Source organism: Lactuca serriola, chromosome 3, assembly GCF_051521515.1.
Source record: "Lactuca serriola cultivar US96UC23 chromosome 3, Lser_US96UC23_V15, whole genome shotgun sequence".
Classification (NCBI taxonomy): Eukaryota; Viridiplantae; Streptophyta; class Magnoliopsida; order Asterales; family Asteraceae; genus Lactuca; species Lactuca serriola.
This window is the reverse complement of record NC_136410.1, coordinates 7056345-7068424: the sequence shown is the minus strand read 5'-3', so window position 1 is coordinate 7068424 and position 12080 is coordinate 7056345.

Sequence of the window (12080 nt, the reverse complement as noted above, 5' to 3'; positions counted from 1 at the left end):
GATCCTACTCTAGAGCCACAACCAAACAAGAAAAAGGCAAGAAAGCCTATATCAAGAGTTCTCAATCTAACCTATGTGGCTACATATAGACCATAGGGTATCCTTCTAATAAATGATAACTAAAACTAATGGTCCGACATTGGTTCCTTCAACGCACGGGTATAGTGAGGTAAACTCACCTGAAAGAAAAACCCTAAAACACTGAAACGCGCTTTCCTTTCTGCACTAATATCTCACACGAATTCACTAATCACCAAACCAAGTAGAATCTTAATCAGCAATCCAAAACCCTCAAGTTCGACTGAAAGTCAAACTAGACATAAAAGTCAACAGTCAAACTTGGCTCAGGTCAACACTACGTCGTGGGGGTCACAAGTTCAAATAGTCAACATGTAGGGCATTGCCACACCGTGGTCCTCCTTGACTACGTTGTGGCAATTCTAGGACAAGGCAATCACGAATTTTGACTTCGCCACGTTGTGGCCACTAGAAAACCACCATTTTCTCATTAACAGCTTAATCCTTTCAGATCTAAGCTCATACTTCTAGAACTACTTCACCATACTCACTTAATGGATAAAGTCTCCAACTTTATCCATTAGGACCTCACTATAAGACAAGATTTTAAGCCTTAAGTCCTTAAAGTCCTTAATATGACCAAAACTCAACCATGGGCTTAAGAATACTCAAGCTAAGACCTTTTTCTTGTTATCTTAGAAGTTCATGACCAGATGAGCACCACATCAAGCTCTAGAGTTCCCCAAACTCCAAGACCTCTCAAGATTGGGAAACATCCAAAGTTGCGCTCATACTTGAAACAAGAAGAAAAAATGACAAGGTATAAATTTTTGGCTCCATTAACTCAGAAATCTGAAGAAGATCTTAGATCCAAGATTGCTCCTTGCTTCCTTGCTCCAAAACGAACCACTTCATTCTCCAAGTTTACCAAATGAAGGATATAACCTCAAGATAAAGTCACCAATCTCAAAATTAGGAACATAGGCTAGAGTTTCGGGATGAGGAGATTGAAGCTGAAAGAAATGACCTAGAATGGGAGTGAAGAGCTTAAATATGGGTGAAACCCTAAAAATACATGGGCTTGGGCTGCTACCGTTGCCATACCGTGGCGATAACCATATAGAGAACTATAAATGGACGATAAACACCTATTACCTTGATGGAAAACGTTAGTATATTTTCTTCCCAACTACCCTATCGGGAGCAACATGGTTATGGTACAAAGCTTATCGGTAGAAAGCATAAGCGATTTCAATCAATTACGAGAAGAATTCACTGGCCATTTCATACAACAAAGAAGCTACACGGCAAACGCGCAAGCTATCTTGGGATGTAGACAAAGATAAGATGAATTTATCAGTGCCTTCGTTCAAAGATTCAACAAAGCCACACTCAACACCCCAAAGAAGTCATATAGCATGGTAATCACTGTTTTTACATACGGTTTGAAACTAGGAGCTTTGTTCAAAAAACTAGTAGGGAAACAAACATCCTTAATGAAAGAAACGATGGAAAGGGTACACTGGTACATGAAGCAAGAAGAAGAAGCATCTGAGAAGATAAAAACCAATCACGGAGAAAGAGGATCTCAAGCACCATACGTCATAGGGAACACACTGGAAAAAGCAAAAAACCAAAACACGAGACAAGCTCGTTTTCATCGTCTCCCGCAAACGAATTGTAATGCCCTACCACGTCGGAATAGCCCTCGAATGAATTCGTCGTAGTAAGCGAAAGCAAAATAGAACACGACAAGCGAAAATGGGGAGAAGACGAAATCCAAGGACCAAGGGCGATATTGCAAATTCCAAGAATCCAAGGGACATGATACCGTCGAATGCACTATGTTATGACGGGATTTGGAAAACAAGATGCAATCAGGACAGCTTACCGACCAGATCAAAGGCCTCCGGTCTAAACACCTCGAAAGTATTGCATCTGTAGAGCCAAAAGTACAAAATTCAAAGGAAAAACGAAAATTTTATGCTACAACACTGTGATCGGCAAGCGCCAAATACTTAGTGGAAGGATTTCACCTTCACATTCAACAAATGGGATTACAGCCATGACTGCCATGGGAGAGACGAGCCGATTGTCATTAGCAACCTCATGGGGAAAATCCATGCATGTGATATCTACGTAGACAGTGGAAGCCCTACGGATGGCATATATAAACACTTCTTCAAACAAATAGCCAGGCACATACGAGCAAGAGCAAGTCCACCAGAAAGTCACATGGTCAGCTTTGTCGGCCACAACGTATGGTCAAAAGGGATAATCACCCTACCACTGACCGGTATCGATTATGCTCATGGGAGGAACACCATGCAATTAATACATTTCGTCATAATTAACGCGCCTTCACCTTACGACATCATTTTTGGGTGCACGATGATGCATAAATTCAGGGCTATTGCATCAACGATTCACAGAGCTGTCAAATTCAAGACAAAGTCGTGTGTCGGGACAATATGCACCAAAAGAAGAGAATAAAAAGGTAAGAGGTTTGACAACCAGGATCACCTGGATAACGTCCCAATTCGGTTTGAAATCCAAACAGATTACAAAGCAATGGATCAATGGGATAGACATAACACCACCCCAGAAATACCACACGATAGTCAAGGGTCATCAGATAAACAAATAGAAGACAATGCATGATTTAAACAAGCGTTACAGCTGCTCAAGACTAGGGCATAGTGGAAAATCACAAAAGTTCAAAGCAAATAATTTTTGAAATGGAATTAGGTTTAAGTTGGCAAGTATGGATCTTGTACACCTCAATAACTGAACTGAAAAACGCCGAGGGGAGGAACTCGTAGACCGGCCTCAAAATAGTAAAAATAAAAACCAACCTTACCTGGTGGTGGTTGATCAATTACGGCATTAGCAGCGGGAAGAGAAACACCGTCTTCTTCAATAAGATAATACTTGACAGTAACCTGGTAGAGCCGCTCATGGATGACGGTCGAGTGAATAGCGGGCATCATCAAGCAAGACATTCTTTCACATAGTGTACGAGGATTAAGAAAGGAGAAATAGCGAAGGGAATACAGAAGATCATGAGAAAAGAATAAAAGGATGCAACTGACAAATATTTGACAAGCATTTGTGATTTAGAAGGCGAGAAGCCAACTGTTACTGGGAGGATCTCAAGTGCCTATAAGCCTACGATCAGTCGTGGGCAAGCAAAAAATCATCAATTGGGCCGAATGAAAAAGAAAGCAAAAATAACCCACTTAATCTTAGTTATTATACATCAGTAGCGCTACATAACAATTAGTTTGGGGGCTTAATGGGGTAGGGCCACCAGTCCACATAAAACCAGGCTAGTCGAGCAACCTGACCTGCCTGCCCGGACCACAAGCATCTACCTAAATGTCGAGAACTAGTGAAATAATTAACTTATCATCGTACATACCCTATAAATCATCTCCAAGAAACATTGGAAAAGAAAGAATATTTTAATAGAAAAGGCGGATCACTATCGTGACCTGAAGATTAATGCAAAACCCAAAAGAAGAAGCCAAGAACTGGTCCAAACCTTTGCTATAAGAACAAGCCTTCGCTGAAAGGTAAAGAGGAAACATTATAAGCAATTCATATACACTTAAAGCATTAAACATGAATTCTAACTTAGGCATCTGAGAGCAATATCGGGGGTCTGCCCTCGGTATGGCTTTCTAACTTATACTTGTCACATACCATGCATCGTGCTACTTGAACTTCTCATTGGAGAAAGATCTAAGAGATACTACCACAAGCATCCGAGAAGCTATGTAGCAACAATATGCATGCTAGAGGTTAGAATACGGATCTACTTAGGGTTGCATGCTAGAATGCCTATTAGGAGAGATGCATGTATGATGCCTTGTTGCCTATAGAGTTCTATTGCTCGAATGTTGCTTTTTTGTGCTTTATAGGGATTATATTGATGTGAGTTAACTATTAACTGAATACGTTAAGTTACATGCCGCAAAGGTTAAATAGTTTTTGACAATTGATTTGGTTCTATTGCACAACTCTTGTCTGAGTCCAACCGTTGTAGGGTAAAATCTTTTAGTCGGCAAATTATTTATGTTTTGTTGCATGTAGTTATATTCATAAGGTACTTAGTTGACATTAGTATGATTCTTTCAGCAGCTGATGATAGGGTGATGTGGGAACCCTAAGAGAGCCTAGGAAGTGCTTTAGTACGAATTTGCACTGATTAGTGATTTTTTGGAGTATCATTATAAGCAGGTGACTTAGAGAATTCAGGATAATTAAGGAAAGTACGGATAAGTGTAAAGGTAGTCTTAGGCTCGTACTACTGAAAACATGTGATCCATACTTGGATAAAGGAAATTCATGAAGATTATATGAAGCTTGTAGAATGAGGAATTGTTCGGGTAGGTTTTGATCGTTTGTATGGTTTCCTTTCAGTATGGTGCTGAGCACTCGAGGAGGAGGTTCTGGTCCAGGTTCAGATTTGGGTTCTGGTGATGAGCCGATTGATGAGAGGATATGCGATTTGATTATGTCAGATATTACTCGTGGTATTTTAGATGTGAATCATGTGATGTTGGGTACCATCAAGGAGGGGATAATGCAGATGTTGGATGATCATTTACGGGCCTATCATGTAGAGATTGCAGCTGGTTAGTTCAGGGCACAAAATCTCTCATTTCGAGAGTTCAAGGCTTGCGGAGCTGATGTGTGTAAAACCAACTAGTTTTATTCCTACTTTTCTAATGTAAATTTGACACACAATAGGCAGTGTACCTGTCTAATGTAAGTATAGTTTTTAGTAAGCAGGATATCGAACTCAGGGAACGGCAATTAAACTAATTACTAGAACTATCTAAAACAAATAATAAAAGGAGGGGTTTTCTCTAGTTTTGCAAGACTAGAAAACTTAATTTTCTAACTAAAACTCAAACAAAACAATTAACAGCTAGAGGGCTAAAATCAACTAAATTCAATAGTGGAAGAGACTTCTGCTTAGGTTTGACTCATTTGATCCTATGGTTGATTCTATGAAAAGTGCAATGGATTAATTTATATTGGTTACCGATTAAGATGATTAGGTTCACGTTCGCTATTACTAATCCTTAGAAAACAAATTAATCTAAACAGTGGCCAATTGCTTAAATTAATGAATTTCCTAGTTTATTTATTTGGATTAAGTAAGACTTGTAGTGGTCAACTAAATTGGTCCTTTAATTAACCTCTTGCTGATGGTTCGTCATACAAGCTCACATATTAATTTTCGTATTTTCTATTAACCCTAGTTTCACATTCGCTATTCCTAGGCATATAACAATGTTTTCACATGCATCATATGAGGTTAGAATTTAAGAGATGGTCATGCAACTTAATTACAGGTTAATTAACAGAAACAGTTGTAATCAACACATAAGGTTCTTTAACAAGCTTAACAAAACATTATTACCAACAAAAATTAATCCTACTCATAAATCAACACAATGTCACAAATTTGTCTTCCCTAAACATAAGATATATGTTCTAGTTCCTGATTAAGACAGTAAAAAACTCAAAAACACAATCCAATAACTCAAACATGTTTTGGAAACTAGATTTAGTAAAGAATAAATTGATTTTGCCTTAATTCTCCTCCAAAAGTGGATCTAGGTTGATTCTCCGACTTCTCACGCTCCATAAGAACTCTTATTCGCAGCTTTATCTCTAAGGACTTCTTAAAAAAATCGAGTGTCGATCTGGAAGTCTCTTTTTATAGATTAGAGGCGACTCATTGAGTCTAGGTTCAGACTCGTCGAGTCCCTCATTAAATCCCCGTGTTCAGCAAGGCAAGGATTCCTCTTCTTCGAGAACCTTCGTGGGAACTCATCGATTCACGTACCGACTCGCCGAGTGCCTTGTGATTTTCGCCTTTTTTCTTCTTTCCTTGACTCCCGAGCTCCTGCTTCCTTTTGCTTCCGAGCACTTCTTTTGGACTGAAAATATAAATTAAACATAAGTAAGCATCTTTTGTTCCATAATTGTAATAAATTATCCAAAAGTTATTAACATTCTATGCAAAATATATGACTAAATATACACATATCAGGAGCCCCAAAGTTCTTTAAGGAGAAGGGACCTATTGCCAACAGACGGTGGATTGCATACATGGAGAATGCTCAACGGATGAGTTTCTGCCCTGAGGAATTAAAGGTAAGGTTTGCATCCTACCTTCTGAGGGATGAAGCTTGCGACTGGTGGGAGTAGGTTGGTCGTGCCATGGGAGATGAGGCCATGGCGGCCATAACTTGGATTGATTTTGTAACGAGATTCAGGGCGTAGTTACACCTGCTAAAGAGGTGTTGCAGTTGGTGAGCGAGTTTCTGGACTTTCGCCAGACGACAGAGACAGTGACAAAGATCACCGCCAAGTTCAGGGAAAGGGCTTTATTGGTTCTGCATTATGTTGCGGATGAGGATATTGAGCGATGACATTCGGGAGTTTGTGAGCCTGTCGAGTTGCAAGACCTTGGATGATATGATTGCTAGATACCGGGAGCGGGATTTTGAGTTGGAGCTTCGGTTAAAGCGGAAGCCAGTTTCAATCCAATTAGCAGAGGGTTCAACAAAGAAGCCTAATACTTTCTATTCTCAAGCTAGAGGCCACCAGGGAGGCCATTGCAGGAAGTGTGGGAAACCACACGATGGAGCATGTCGATCAGGAGGTTTAGGAAGCTACAAGTGCCGCGAGATTGGTCAGATCAGTAGCGATTGGCCACAAGAAGGCCGACTGTCGACACTAACAAATGGAGCGGCGAGGGTAACTGCTCCATCTACGCTAAGGATTATTGATGGCCGCGAGAGTAGGGCGTAGGCTCTGGTGGTGAGGAGCCAAATGTTTCAGTTGAAGACCTAGGAGGCCCGAGTTTCGCCAGATGTTGTCGCTGGTACATATCGTATTCATTTCCTTTCTTATTTAATTATTTATGTTTATGATTATGTGTGTGAATCGTAATGTTCGAAGTGTTTAAGTCTCCACCTAAGGTTCAGGGTTTCTTTATGATTGTATGGTAATTATTCGAAGGATCGTCAGTTTTCATTTTGTATACCGAGAGTCATGAATAGAGTGTATCTGGTTAATTCAGTCTTAGGCTTCGACGTGGAAGATGCCAGCCAAATATAGTTTGAACCCTAAGCGGTGGAGAACTAGGCATTCTGCTTGGAGGATCAGCACCCGGTTCGATTTTATGGTTTTAGCTCAGTGGATCCGAGGAATATACGGTACAGGTAGGATAAATTTATGGTTTGGGTTTATTTTGGCATCCTTCATAGTCGTGAAATAATTAAGGATGGTGGTCTTTAATCAAGTGCACACAGTTGGAAAGTTTCTCATTGCATTCTCAAGGATTCGTCGGTATCCTTCATAGTCGCGAAATAATTAAGGATTACACAGGTCGTGAGTGAAGAGTTAGTTATTATCAGTTTCATGCCTTCAGAGCTTGGTATGTGTATTTTCGCAAGAGCTCTATGCAGTATTAAGTTAAACCAATGGAATTGTTATTTATACATTTTTTTTCAATAGTTGGATATTTTTGTTCATCATCACCTGCTAAGATTGTTCGAAGTTTTTGAGTTGTATCAGTTGAAGGTGCTTTAGATTGCTTATTGATATGGGGTGGAGAGCACAAGTTGAAACTCATGGGGTCTTGTCGCTATGTTTTGTAGTCGTATAGTGGAAATCATAAAGTTCTTTGAGGAATTCAGATTCTCTTATACCCAGTTATGACAGGCCTGGATGCTAAGAACCAAGTGGTGAAGTTTTGGGTTGGCTTGGAAATTCGAATGGTTATGAAGTTATCAATGGGTAATTGATTCCAATTGGGGGAGAATCGTTTGGTACTAATGGAAGTATTTTCATGCGCGGGTAAACTCGTAGTTCCATAAACCAAGGACAAGAGGATAGCTAGTTCTGGTATGAATGGAGGATTACGTAAAGAATAATGTTTAGCAGTCAGTCGTAATCAAGGAGCAGATGTTGAGGAGTAAAATTTATCTCGTCCAAAGATGTGAAGCATCGGTAATGGCACATTTGGGTTAGTGTCTAAGTTCAGGTTGAGGGTTGTGTAAGGACTCCTTTGTTTGTTCTTGTCAGATTAAGGCTTTGGACTTCGAAGCACGACCAGAACACCTGTAAGGGTCTAGCTGGCTAGGGGTTCGATTTGTGTTGTTTCTGGCTGGGTATTCTTGTGAATTGTTGGACAGACCATGAGGTATGCCCATGGAAATCGCAGAAGTGTTGTAAGACTATGGTTTGGCTTGTAGCATTCACTAGGTTTAGATAGGCCGTTGTGGGGGTATTGTAAGACTACAGTTTAACCCGTAGCATTCACTAGGTTGAGATAGGTCATTGTGGGGGTGTTGTAAGTCTACGGTCTGGCACGTAGAATTCACTAGGTTGAGCTAGACCGTTGCAGGATTGGTTGTAAGATTATGGGAGGGCCACAACAAATATATGATTGAAATAGGTTGTATTCCGATTTGGGTCGGGCGTGATGTAAGACTAGGATTTGGCATGTAGCATTCACATGGGGTGAAATGGACCTATTGTCGTTTGTGTATTGGTTGGTTAGTCGTTCATTGTTTGGACTTGAGTGATGTTAGTGTTGTGTTCAGGTATAGGCTTGGATAGCTTGTGTCGGTTATACTTTTGGTTGGAGTCTCATTGTGCGACTATATGTAAGGTTGTCAGCTTCAACAGTTAGCCGGGGATTCTATATTCTAGTTTATTATTAGGACGGTGTGGGACCGAGAAGATCTCTGACAGATTGAATTCGTAAATTTTTTGGATGATGGGATTGATGTATAGGTTGTTATGTCTTTAATTATTGGGGCTCGTGTTGGGAGTCACCTTCGTATTCGAGTGCAAGGTTGCCAGCATCAGTGTCTGTTTCCAGTTATCAGTAAAGCGATGCAGAGCCAGGGAGATTTTGGTCGCTTGGATTATGGATTGTTGTCATCATGGGTGCAGTTCGAGTGGTTCTGTCCGTCTAGAATTGGACATAGTATAGACTTATCAGATTTCAAGCGAAGTAGTTAGTCCTTCTCTTTGTTGGCTAATTATGGTGTGTTGGTGTTCGTTTCTCCGTCAGGTCACGTGTTTTTTGCTAACTTTTGGTTTGATAATGGTGTCGGAAGGAGGTCGTCTATTTGAGGTCATTTTTTTCAGTGATGTATTGGATTATGGTGGTTCAGGCGGCGCCGACTTCTGTTGGTAGAGTAAGTTATAAGGACAGATTTCGAGGACGAAATCTAATTTTGGTAGGGAGAGCTGTAACACCAATTTTTCATAATGGCTTAACTAAAGACTTAACGGGATCAAAAATAGAGTTTGTGGGAGAAACTTTATGCTATGAAATGGCACAAGGATACCCACGATGTGTCATGTTTTAAATGAACGCGTCCTCTTGATGAGCCCCACGACGTGGCAAGAGGAAGGCCATGACGTGACGACTGTTTCGGCCTAAGCCCATAATTTTAGGGTTTCCTTCGTATTTAAGCCTCTAACCTCAATATTAGGGCATCATTTTCATCCACCATTACTTCCAAGAACCTTGAAGCAAACCCTAATACCATATCCTCTATATTTGAGCTTACTTTTGGTGATTTGGTGCATTTAAAAGGAAGAAGAAGATCCTTGTGGTGTAGAGAACCTATGGGCAAGCTTAGAGTTTTCATTTGAGCGACTTTTGGACCTTTGTGAGTCTCTTTTTTCTGATCTTGTTGGTCAGCCTCCTCTAGATCTAGGTTTAGATTCTTCTTCTTCATGTTCATGATGTTTTGAGTAGATAGATTCAATAAAGTTTGCAACTTTATTGGTCATTAAGCCCCCGAAATGGTTTGGTAGTCTAGATTTGAAGAGTTGTGTAGCCTTGAGTTCATGCATGGGGGTTTTGACTCCATTTATACCATTTTTGACCTAGATAAGAGAGAGCGAGAGAGAGAGAGAGAGAGAGAGAGAGAGAAAGAGAGAGAGAGAGAGAGAGGAGAGGGGGGGATGCATTGGACGTGTATTTCTATAAACTTTGGATTTTTTATGAGCCCTTAGAGTCCCTAGAAGCTTTCTGGAAAGTTGGAGTTGAAGACATCATGTATTAAGAGCTTATGCAAATAAGTTGTTTTCAACCAGTACCCACGATGTGGCCATTGGGTGCCACGACGTGGTGGATCGGGGTTTCACGCTTGTTTTATCTAGAGTGAGCCAAGACGTGGGGATCAAATTATTCACAACTGGGCTATTAGATCGGGACTGGGTTTATTAGCCACGATGTGGCCATGGGCTGGCCACGACGTAGAAGTCAAGTGATGATGATTTTGACTGTTGACTTTTGACCTAAGTTGACTTTTGGTCAAATTTCAAGTTTTAGAAGGTAGACTTTTTATGTTACATGTCATGAGATTTTCTAATCACGAGTTATAGATTCTATAAATACCATACGTAACAAATTCGTTGCATGTATTAAGTTATATACACCACATCTATTTAGGTGACGTTTGTAGGTTTAGTTTATATACAAATTAATTTTTTGAATAAAAAATGTGTTTTTTTTTTGGTTTTACCAATTTATGTTGTATATGGTTCGACACAAATGTAGGGCCCCTTTTTAAACCTCTTCGACCTGGATATGAAAAATCAACGGACCGGCCTTGTAAATCCGGTAATATGTGGTTTTGGAATGGAATTAATATACCTTAATCTCGTAATTGAATTGGTCCCGATAACATATAGTATATGGTTCGGTATTGAGCTTTATATGTGTACTCAAAAAACCTAGTACTAACAACATATTTTTAGTTGGAGATAAGAATCAACATACCTCAATCCTGTAAACGAACCTTAACATCCAACCCACGACGACAAATTATAATTCAAAACAACCGATAGTCATTTTACTAAATATGGAAAATTGTTCTTGGATTGGTTTTTTTGTGGATCGTAACAATGTACAGTGAGGCTAGAAAAAAATTCTGCATGGATTAATTGTGATGAACTCATTTCTAACAACATATATATTTAGCTTGAGATAATTTGTATTCGTGGTGCTTCAGATCAACATGATAACAGTAACCAACACATATGCTAGTAAACTTTTAAATCCAAAATGTAGTTCTTGAATATTAGTTTGAAATATCGTACCAAAACACGTCGAGTCAAAAATATATATCAGATACAGTACATTCAAAATGTAATTTATGAAAATGTTGCATGAAAGTTCGGAACATTTAAGTCACATCAAGTCATAAAAACCTTATTCTACAATATGATTTTCCTTTATTCTAAAATGGGACATTTCACGTGACACCATGACCATTTTTGCGAACATCTAAGGGCATTTCCAATCCACTCCCAAACTCCATTTTTTCTCTCATTTCTTCCCCCATTCTTCTTCAATTCTACCCCATTTTCACCTCCATTTTTGGAGATATAAATAGTATTTCCCCATATATGGGGGAACACTATTCATATTTCCAAAAATAGAGGTGAAGTTTGGTTGTCAATTTTAGTCTCTCTCATTTTTATTTTATACATTTCTAGTTTATTTTATCTATTAAAAATAATTTAAATACAATATATAATATTTATAATATAATGTTATATACTAATTTATATTAATTAATCATAAATATAGAGTTTAATTAGTAGAGGGGTGTTTTTGACAATATATATAAGTTATAAAAATGGAATATTCCAAGAATATACTTTTTGGGGTAAAAAATGGGGTAGAAAATAAAGTAGGGTTGGAGATGAAACACTGTTTACTTCATTTTTTACTCGGGGAAAAAATGAAGATTGGTTGGAGATGGTCTAAAACTATGGTATCTTTATATATTACACAACAACATTTGATTATTTTTATTAATATCACATAATTAGAACATACAAAACAATAGGGTGAACACGATACAATTTGATGTGGTTTCTCACCGAAACGTGCAGAAAACCGTTCAGTTTTTTTATTTTCAAAACCGGAACCACACCAAGCCAATCAGTTGCGTTTTTGGTTTTCACTTTTAACTAATTCGGTTTGGTTTTATATACCAAAT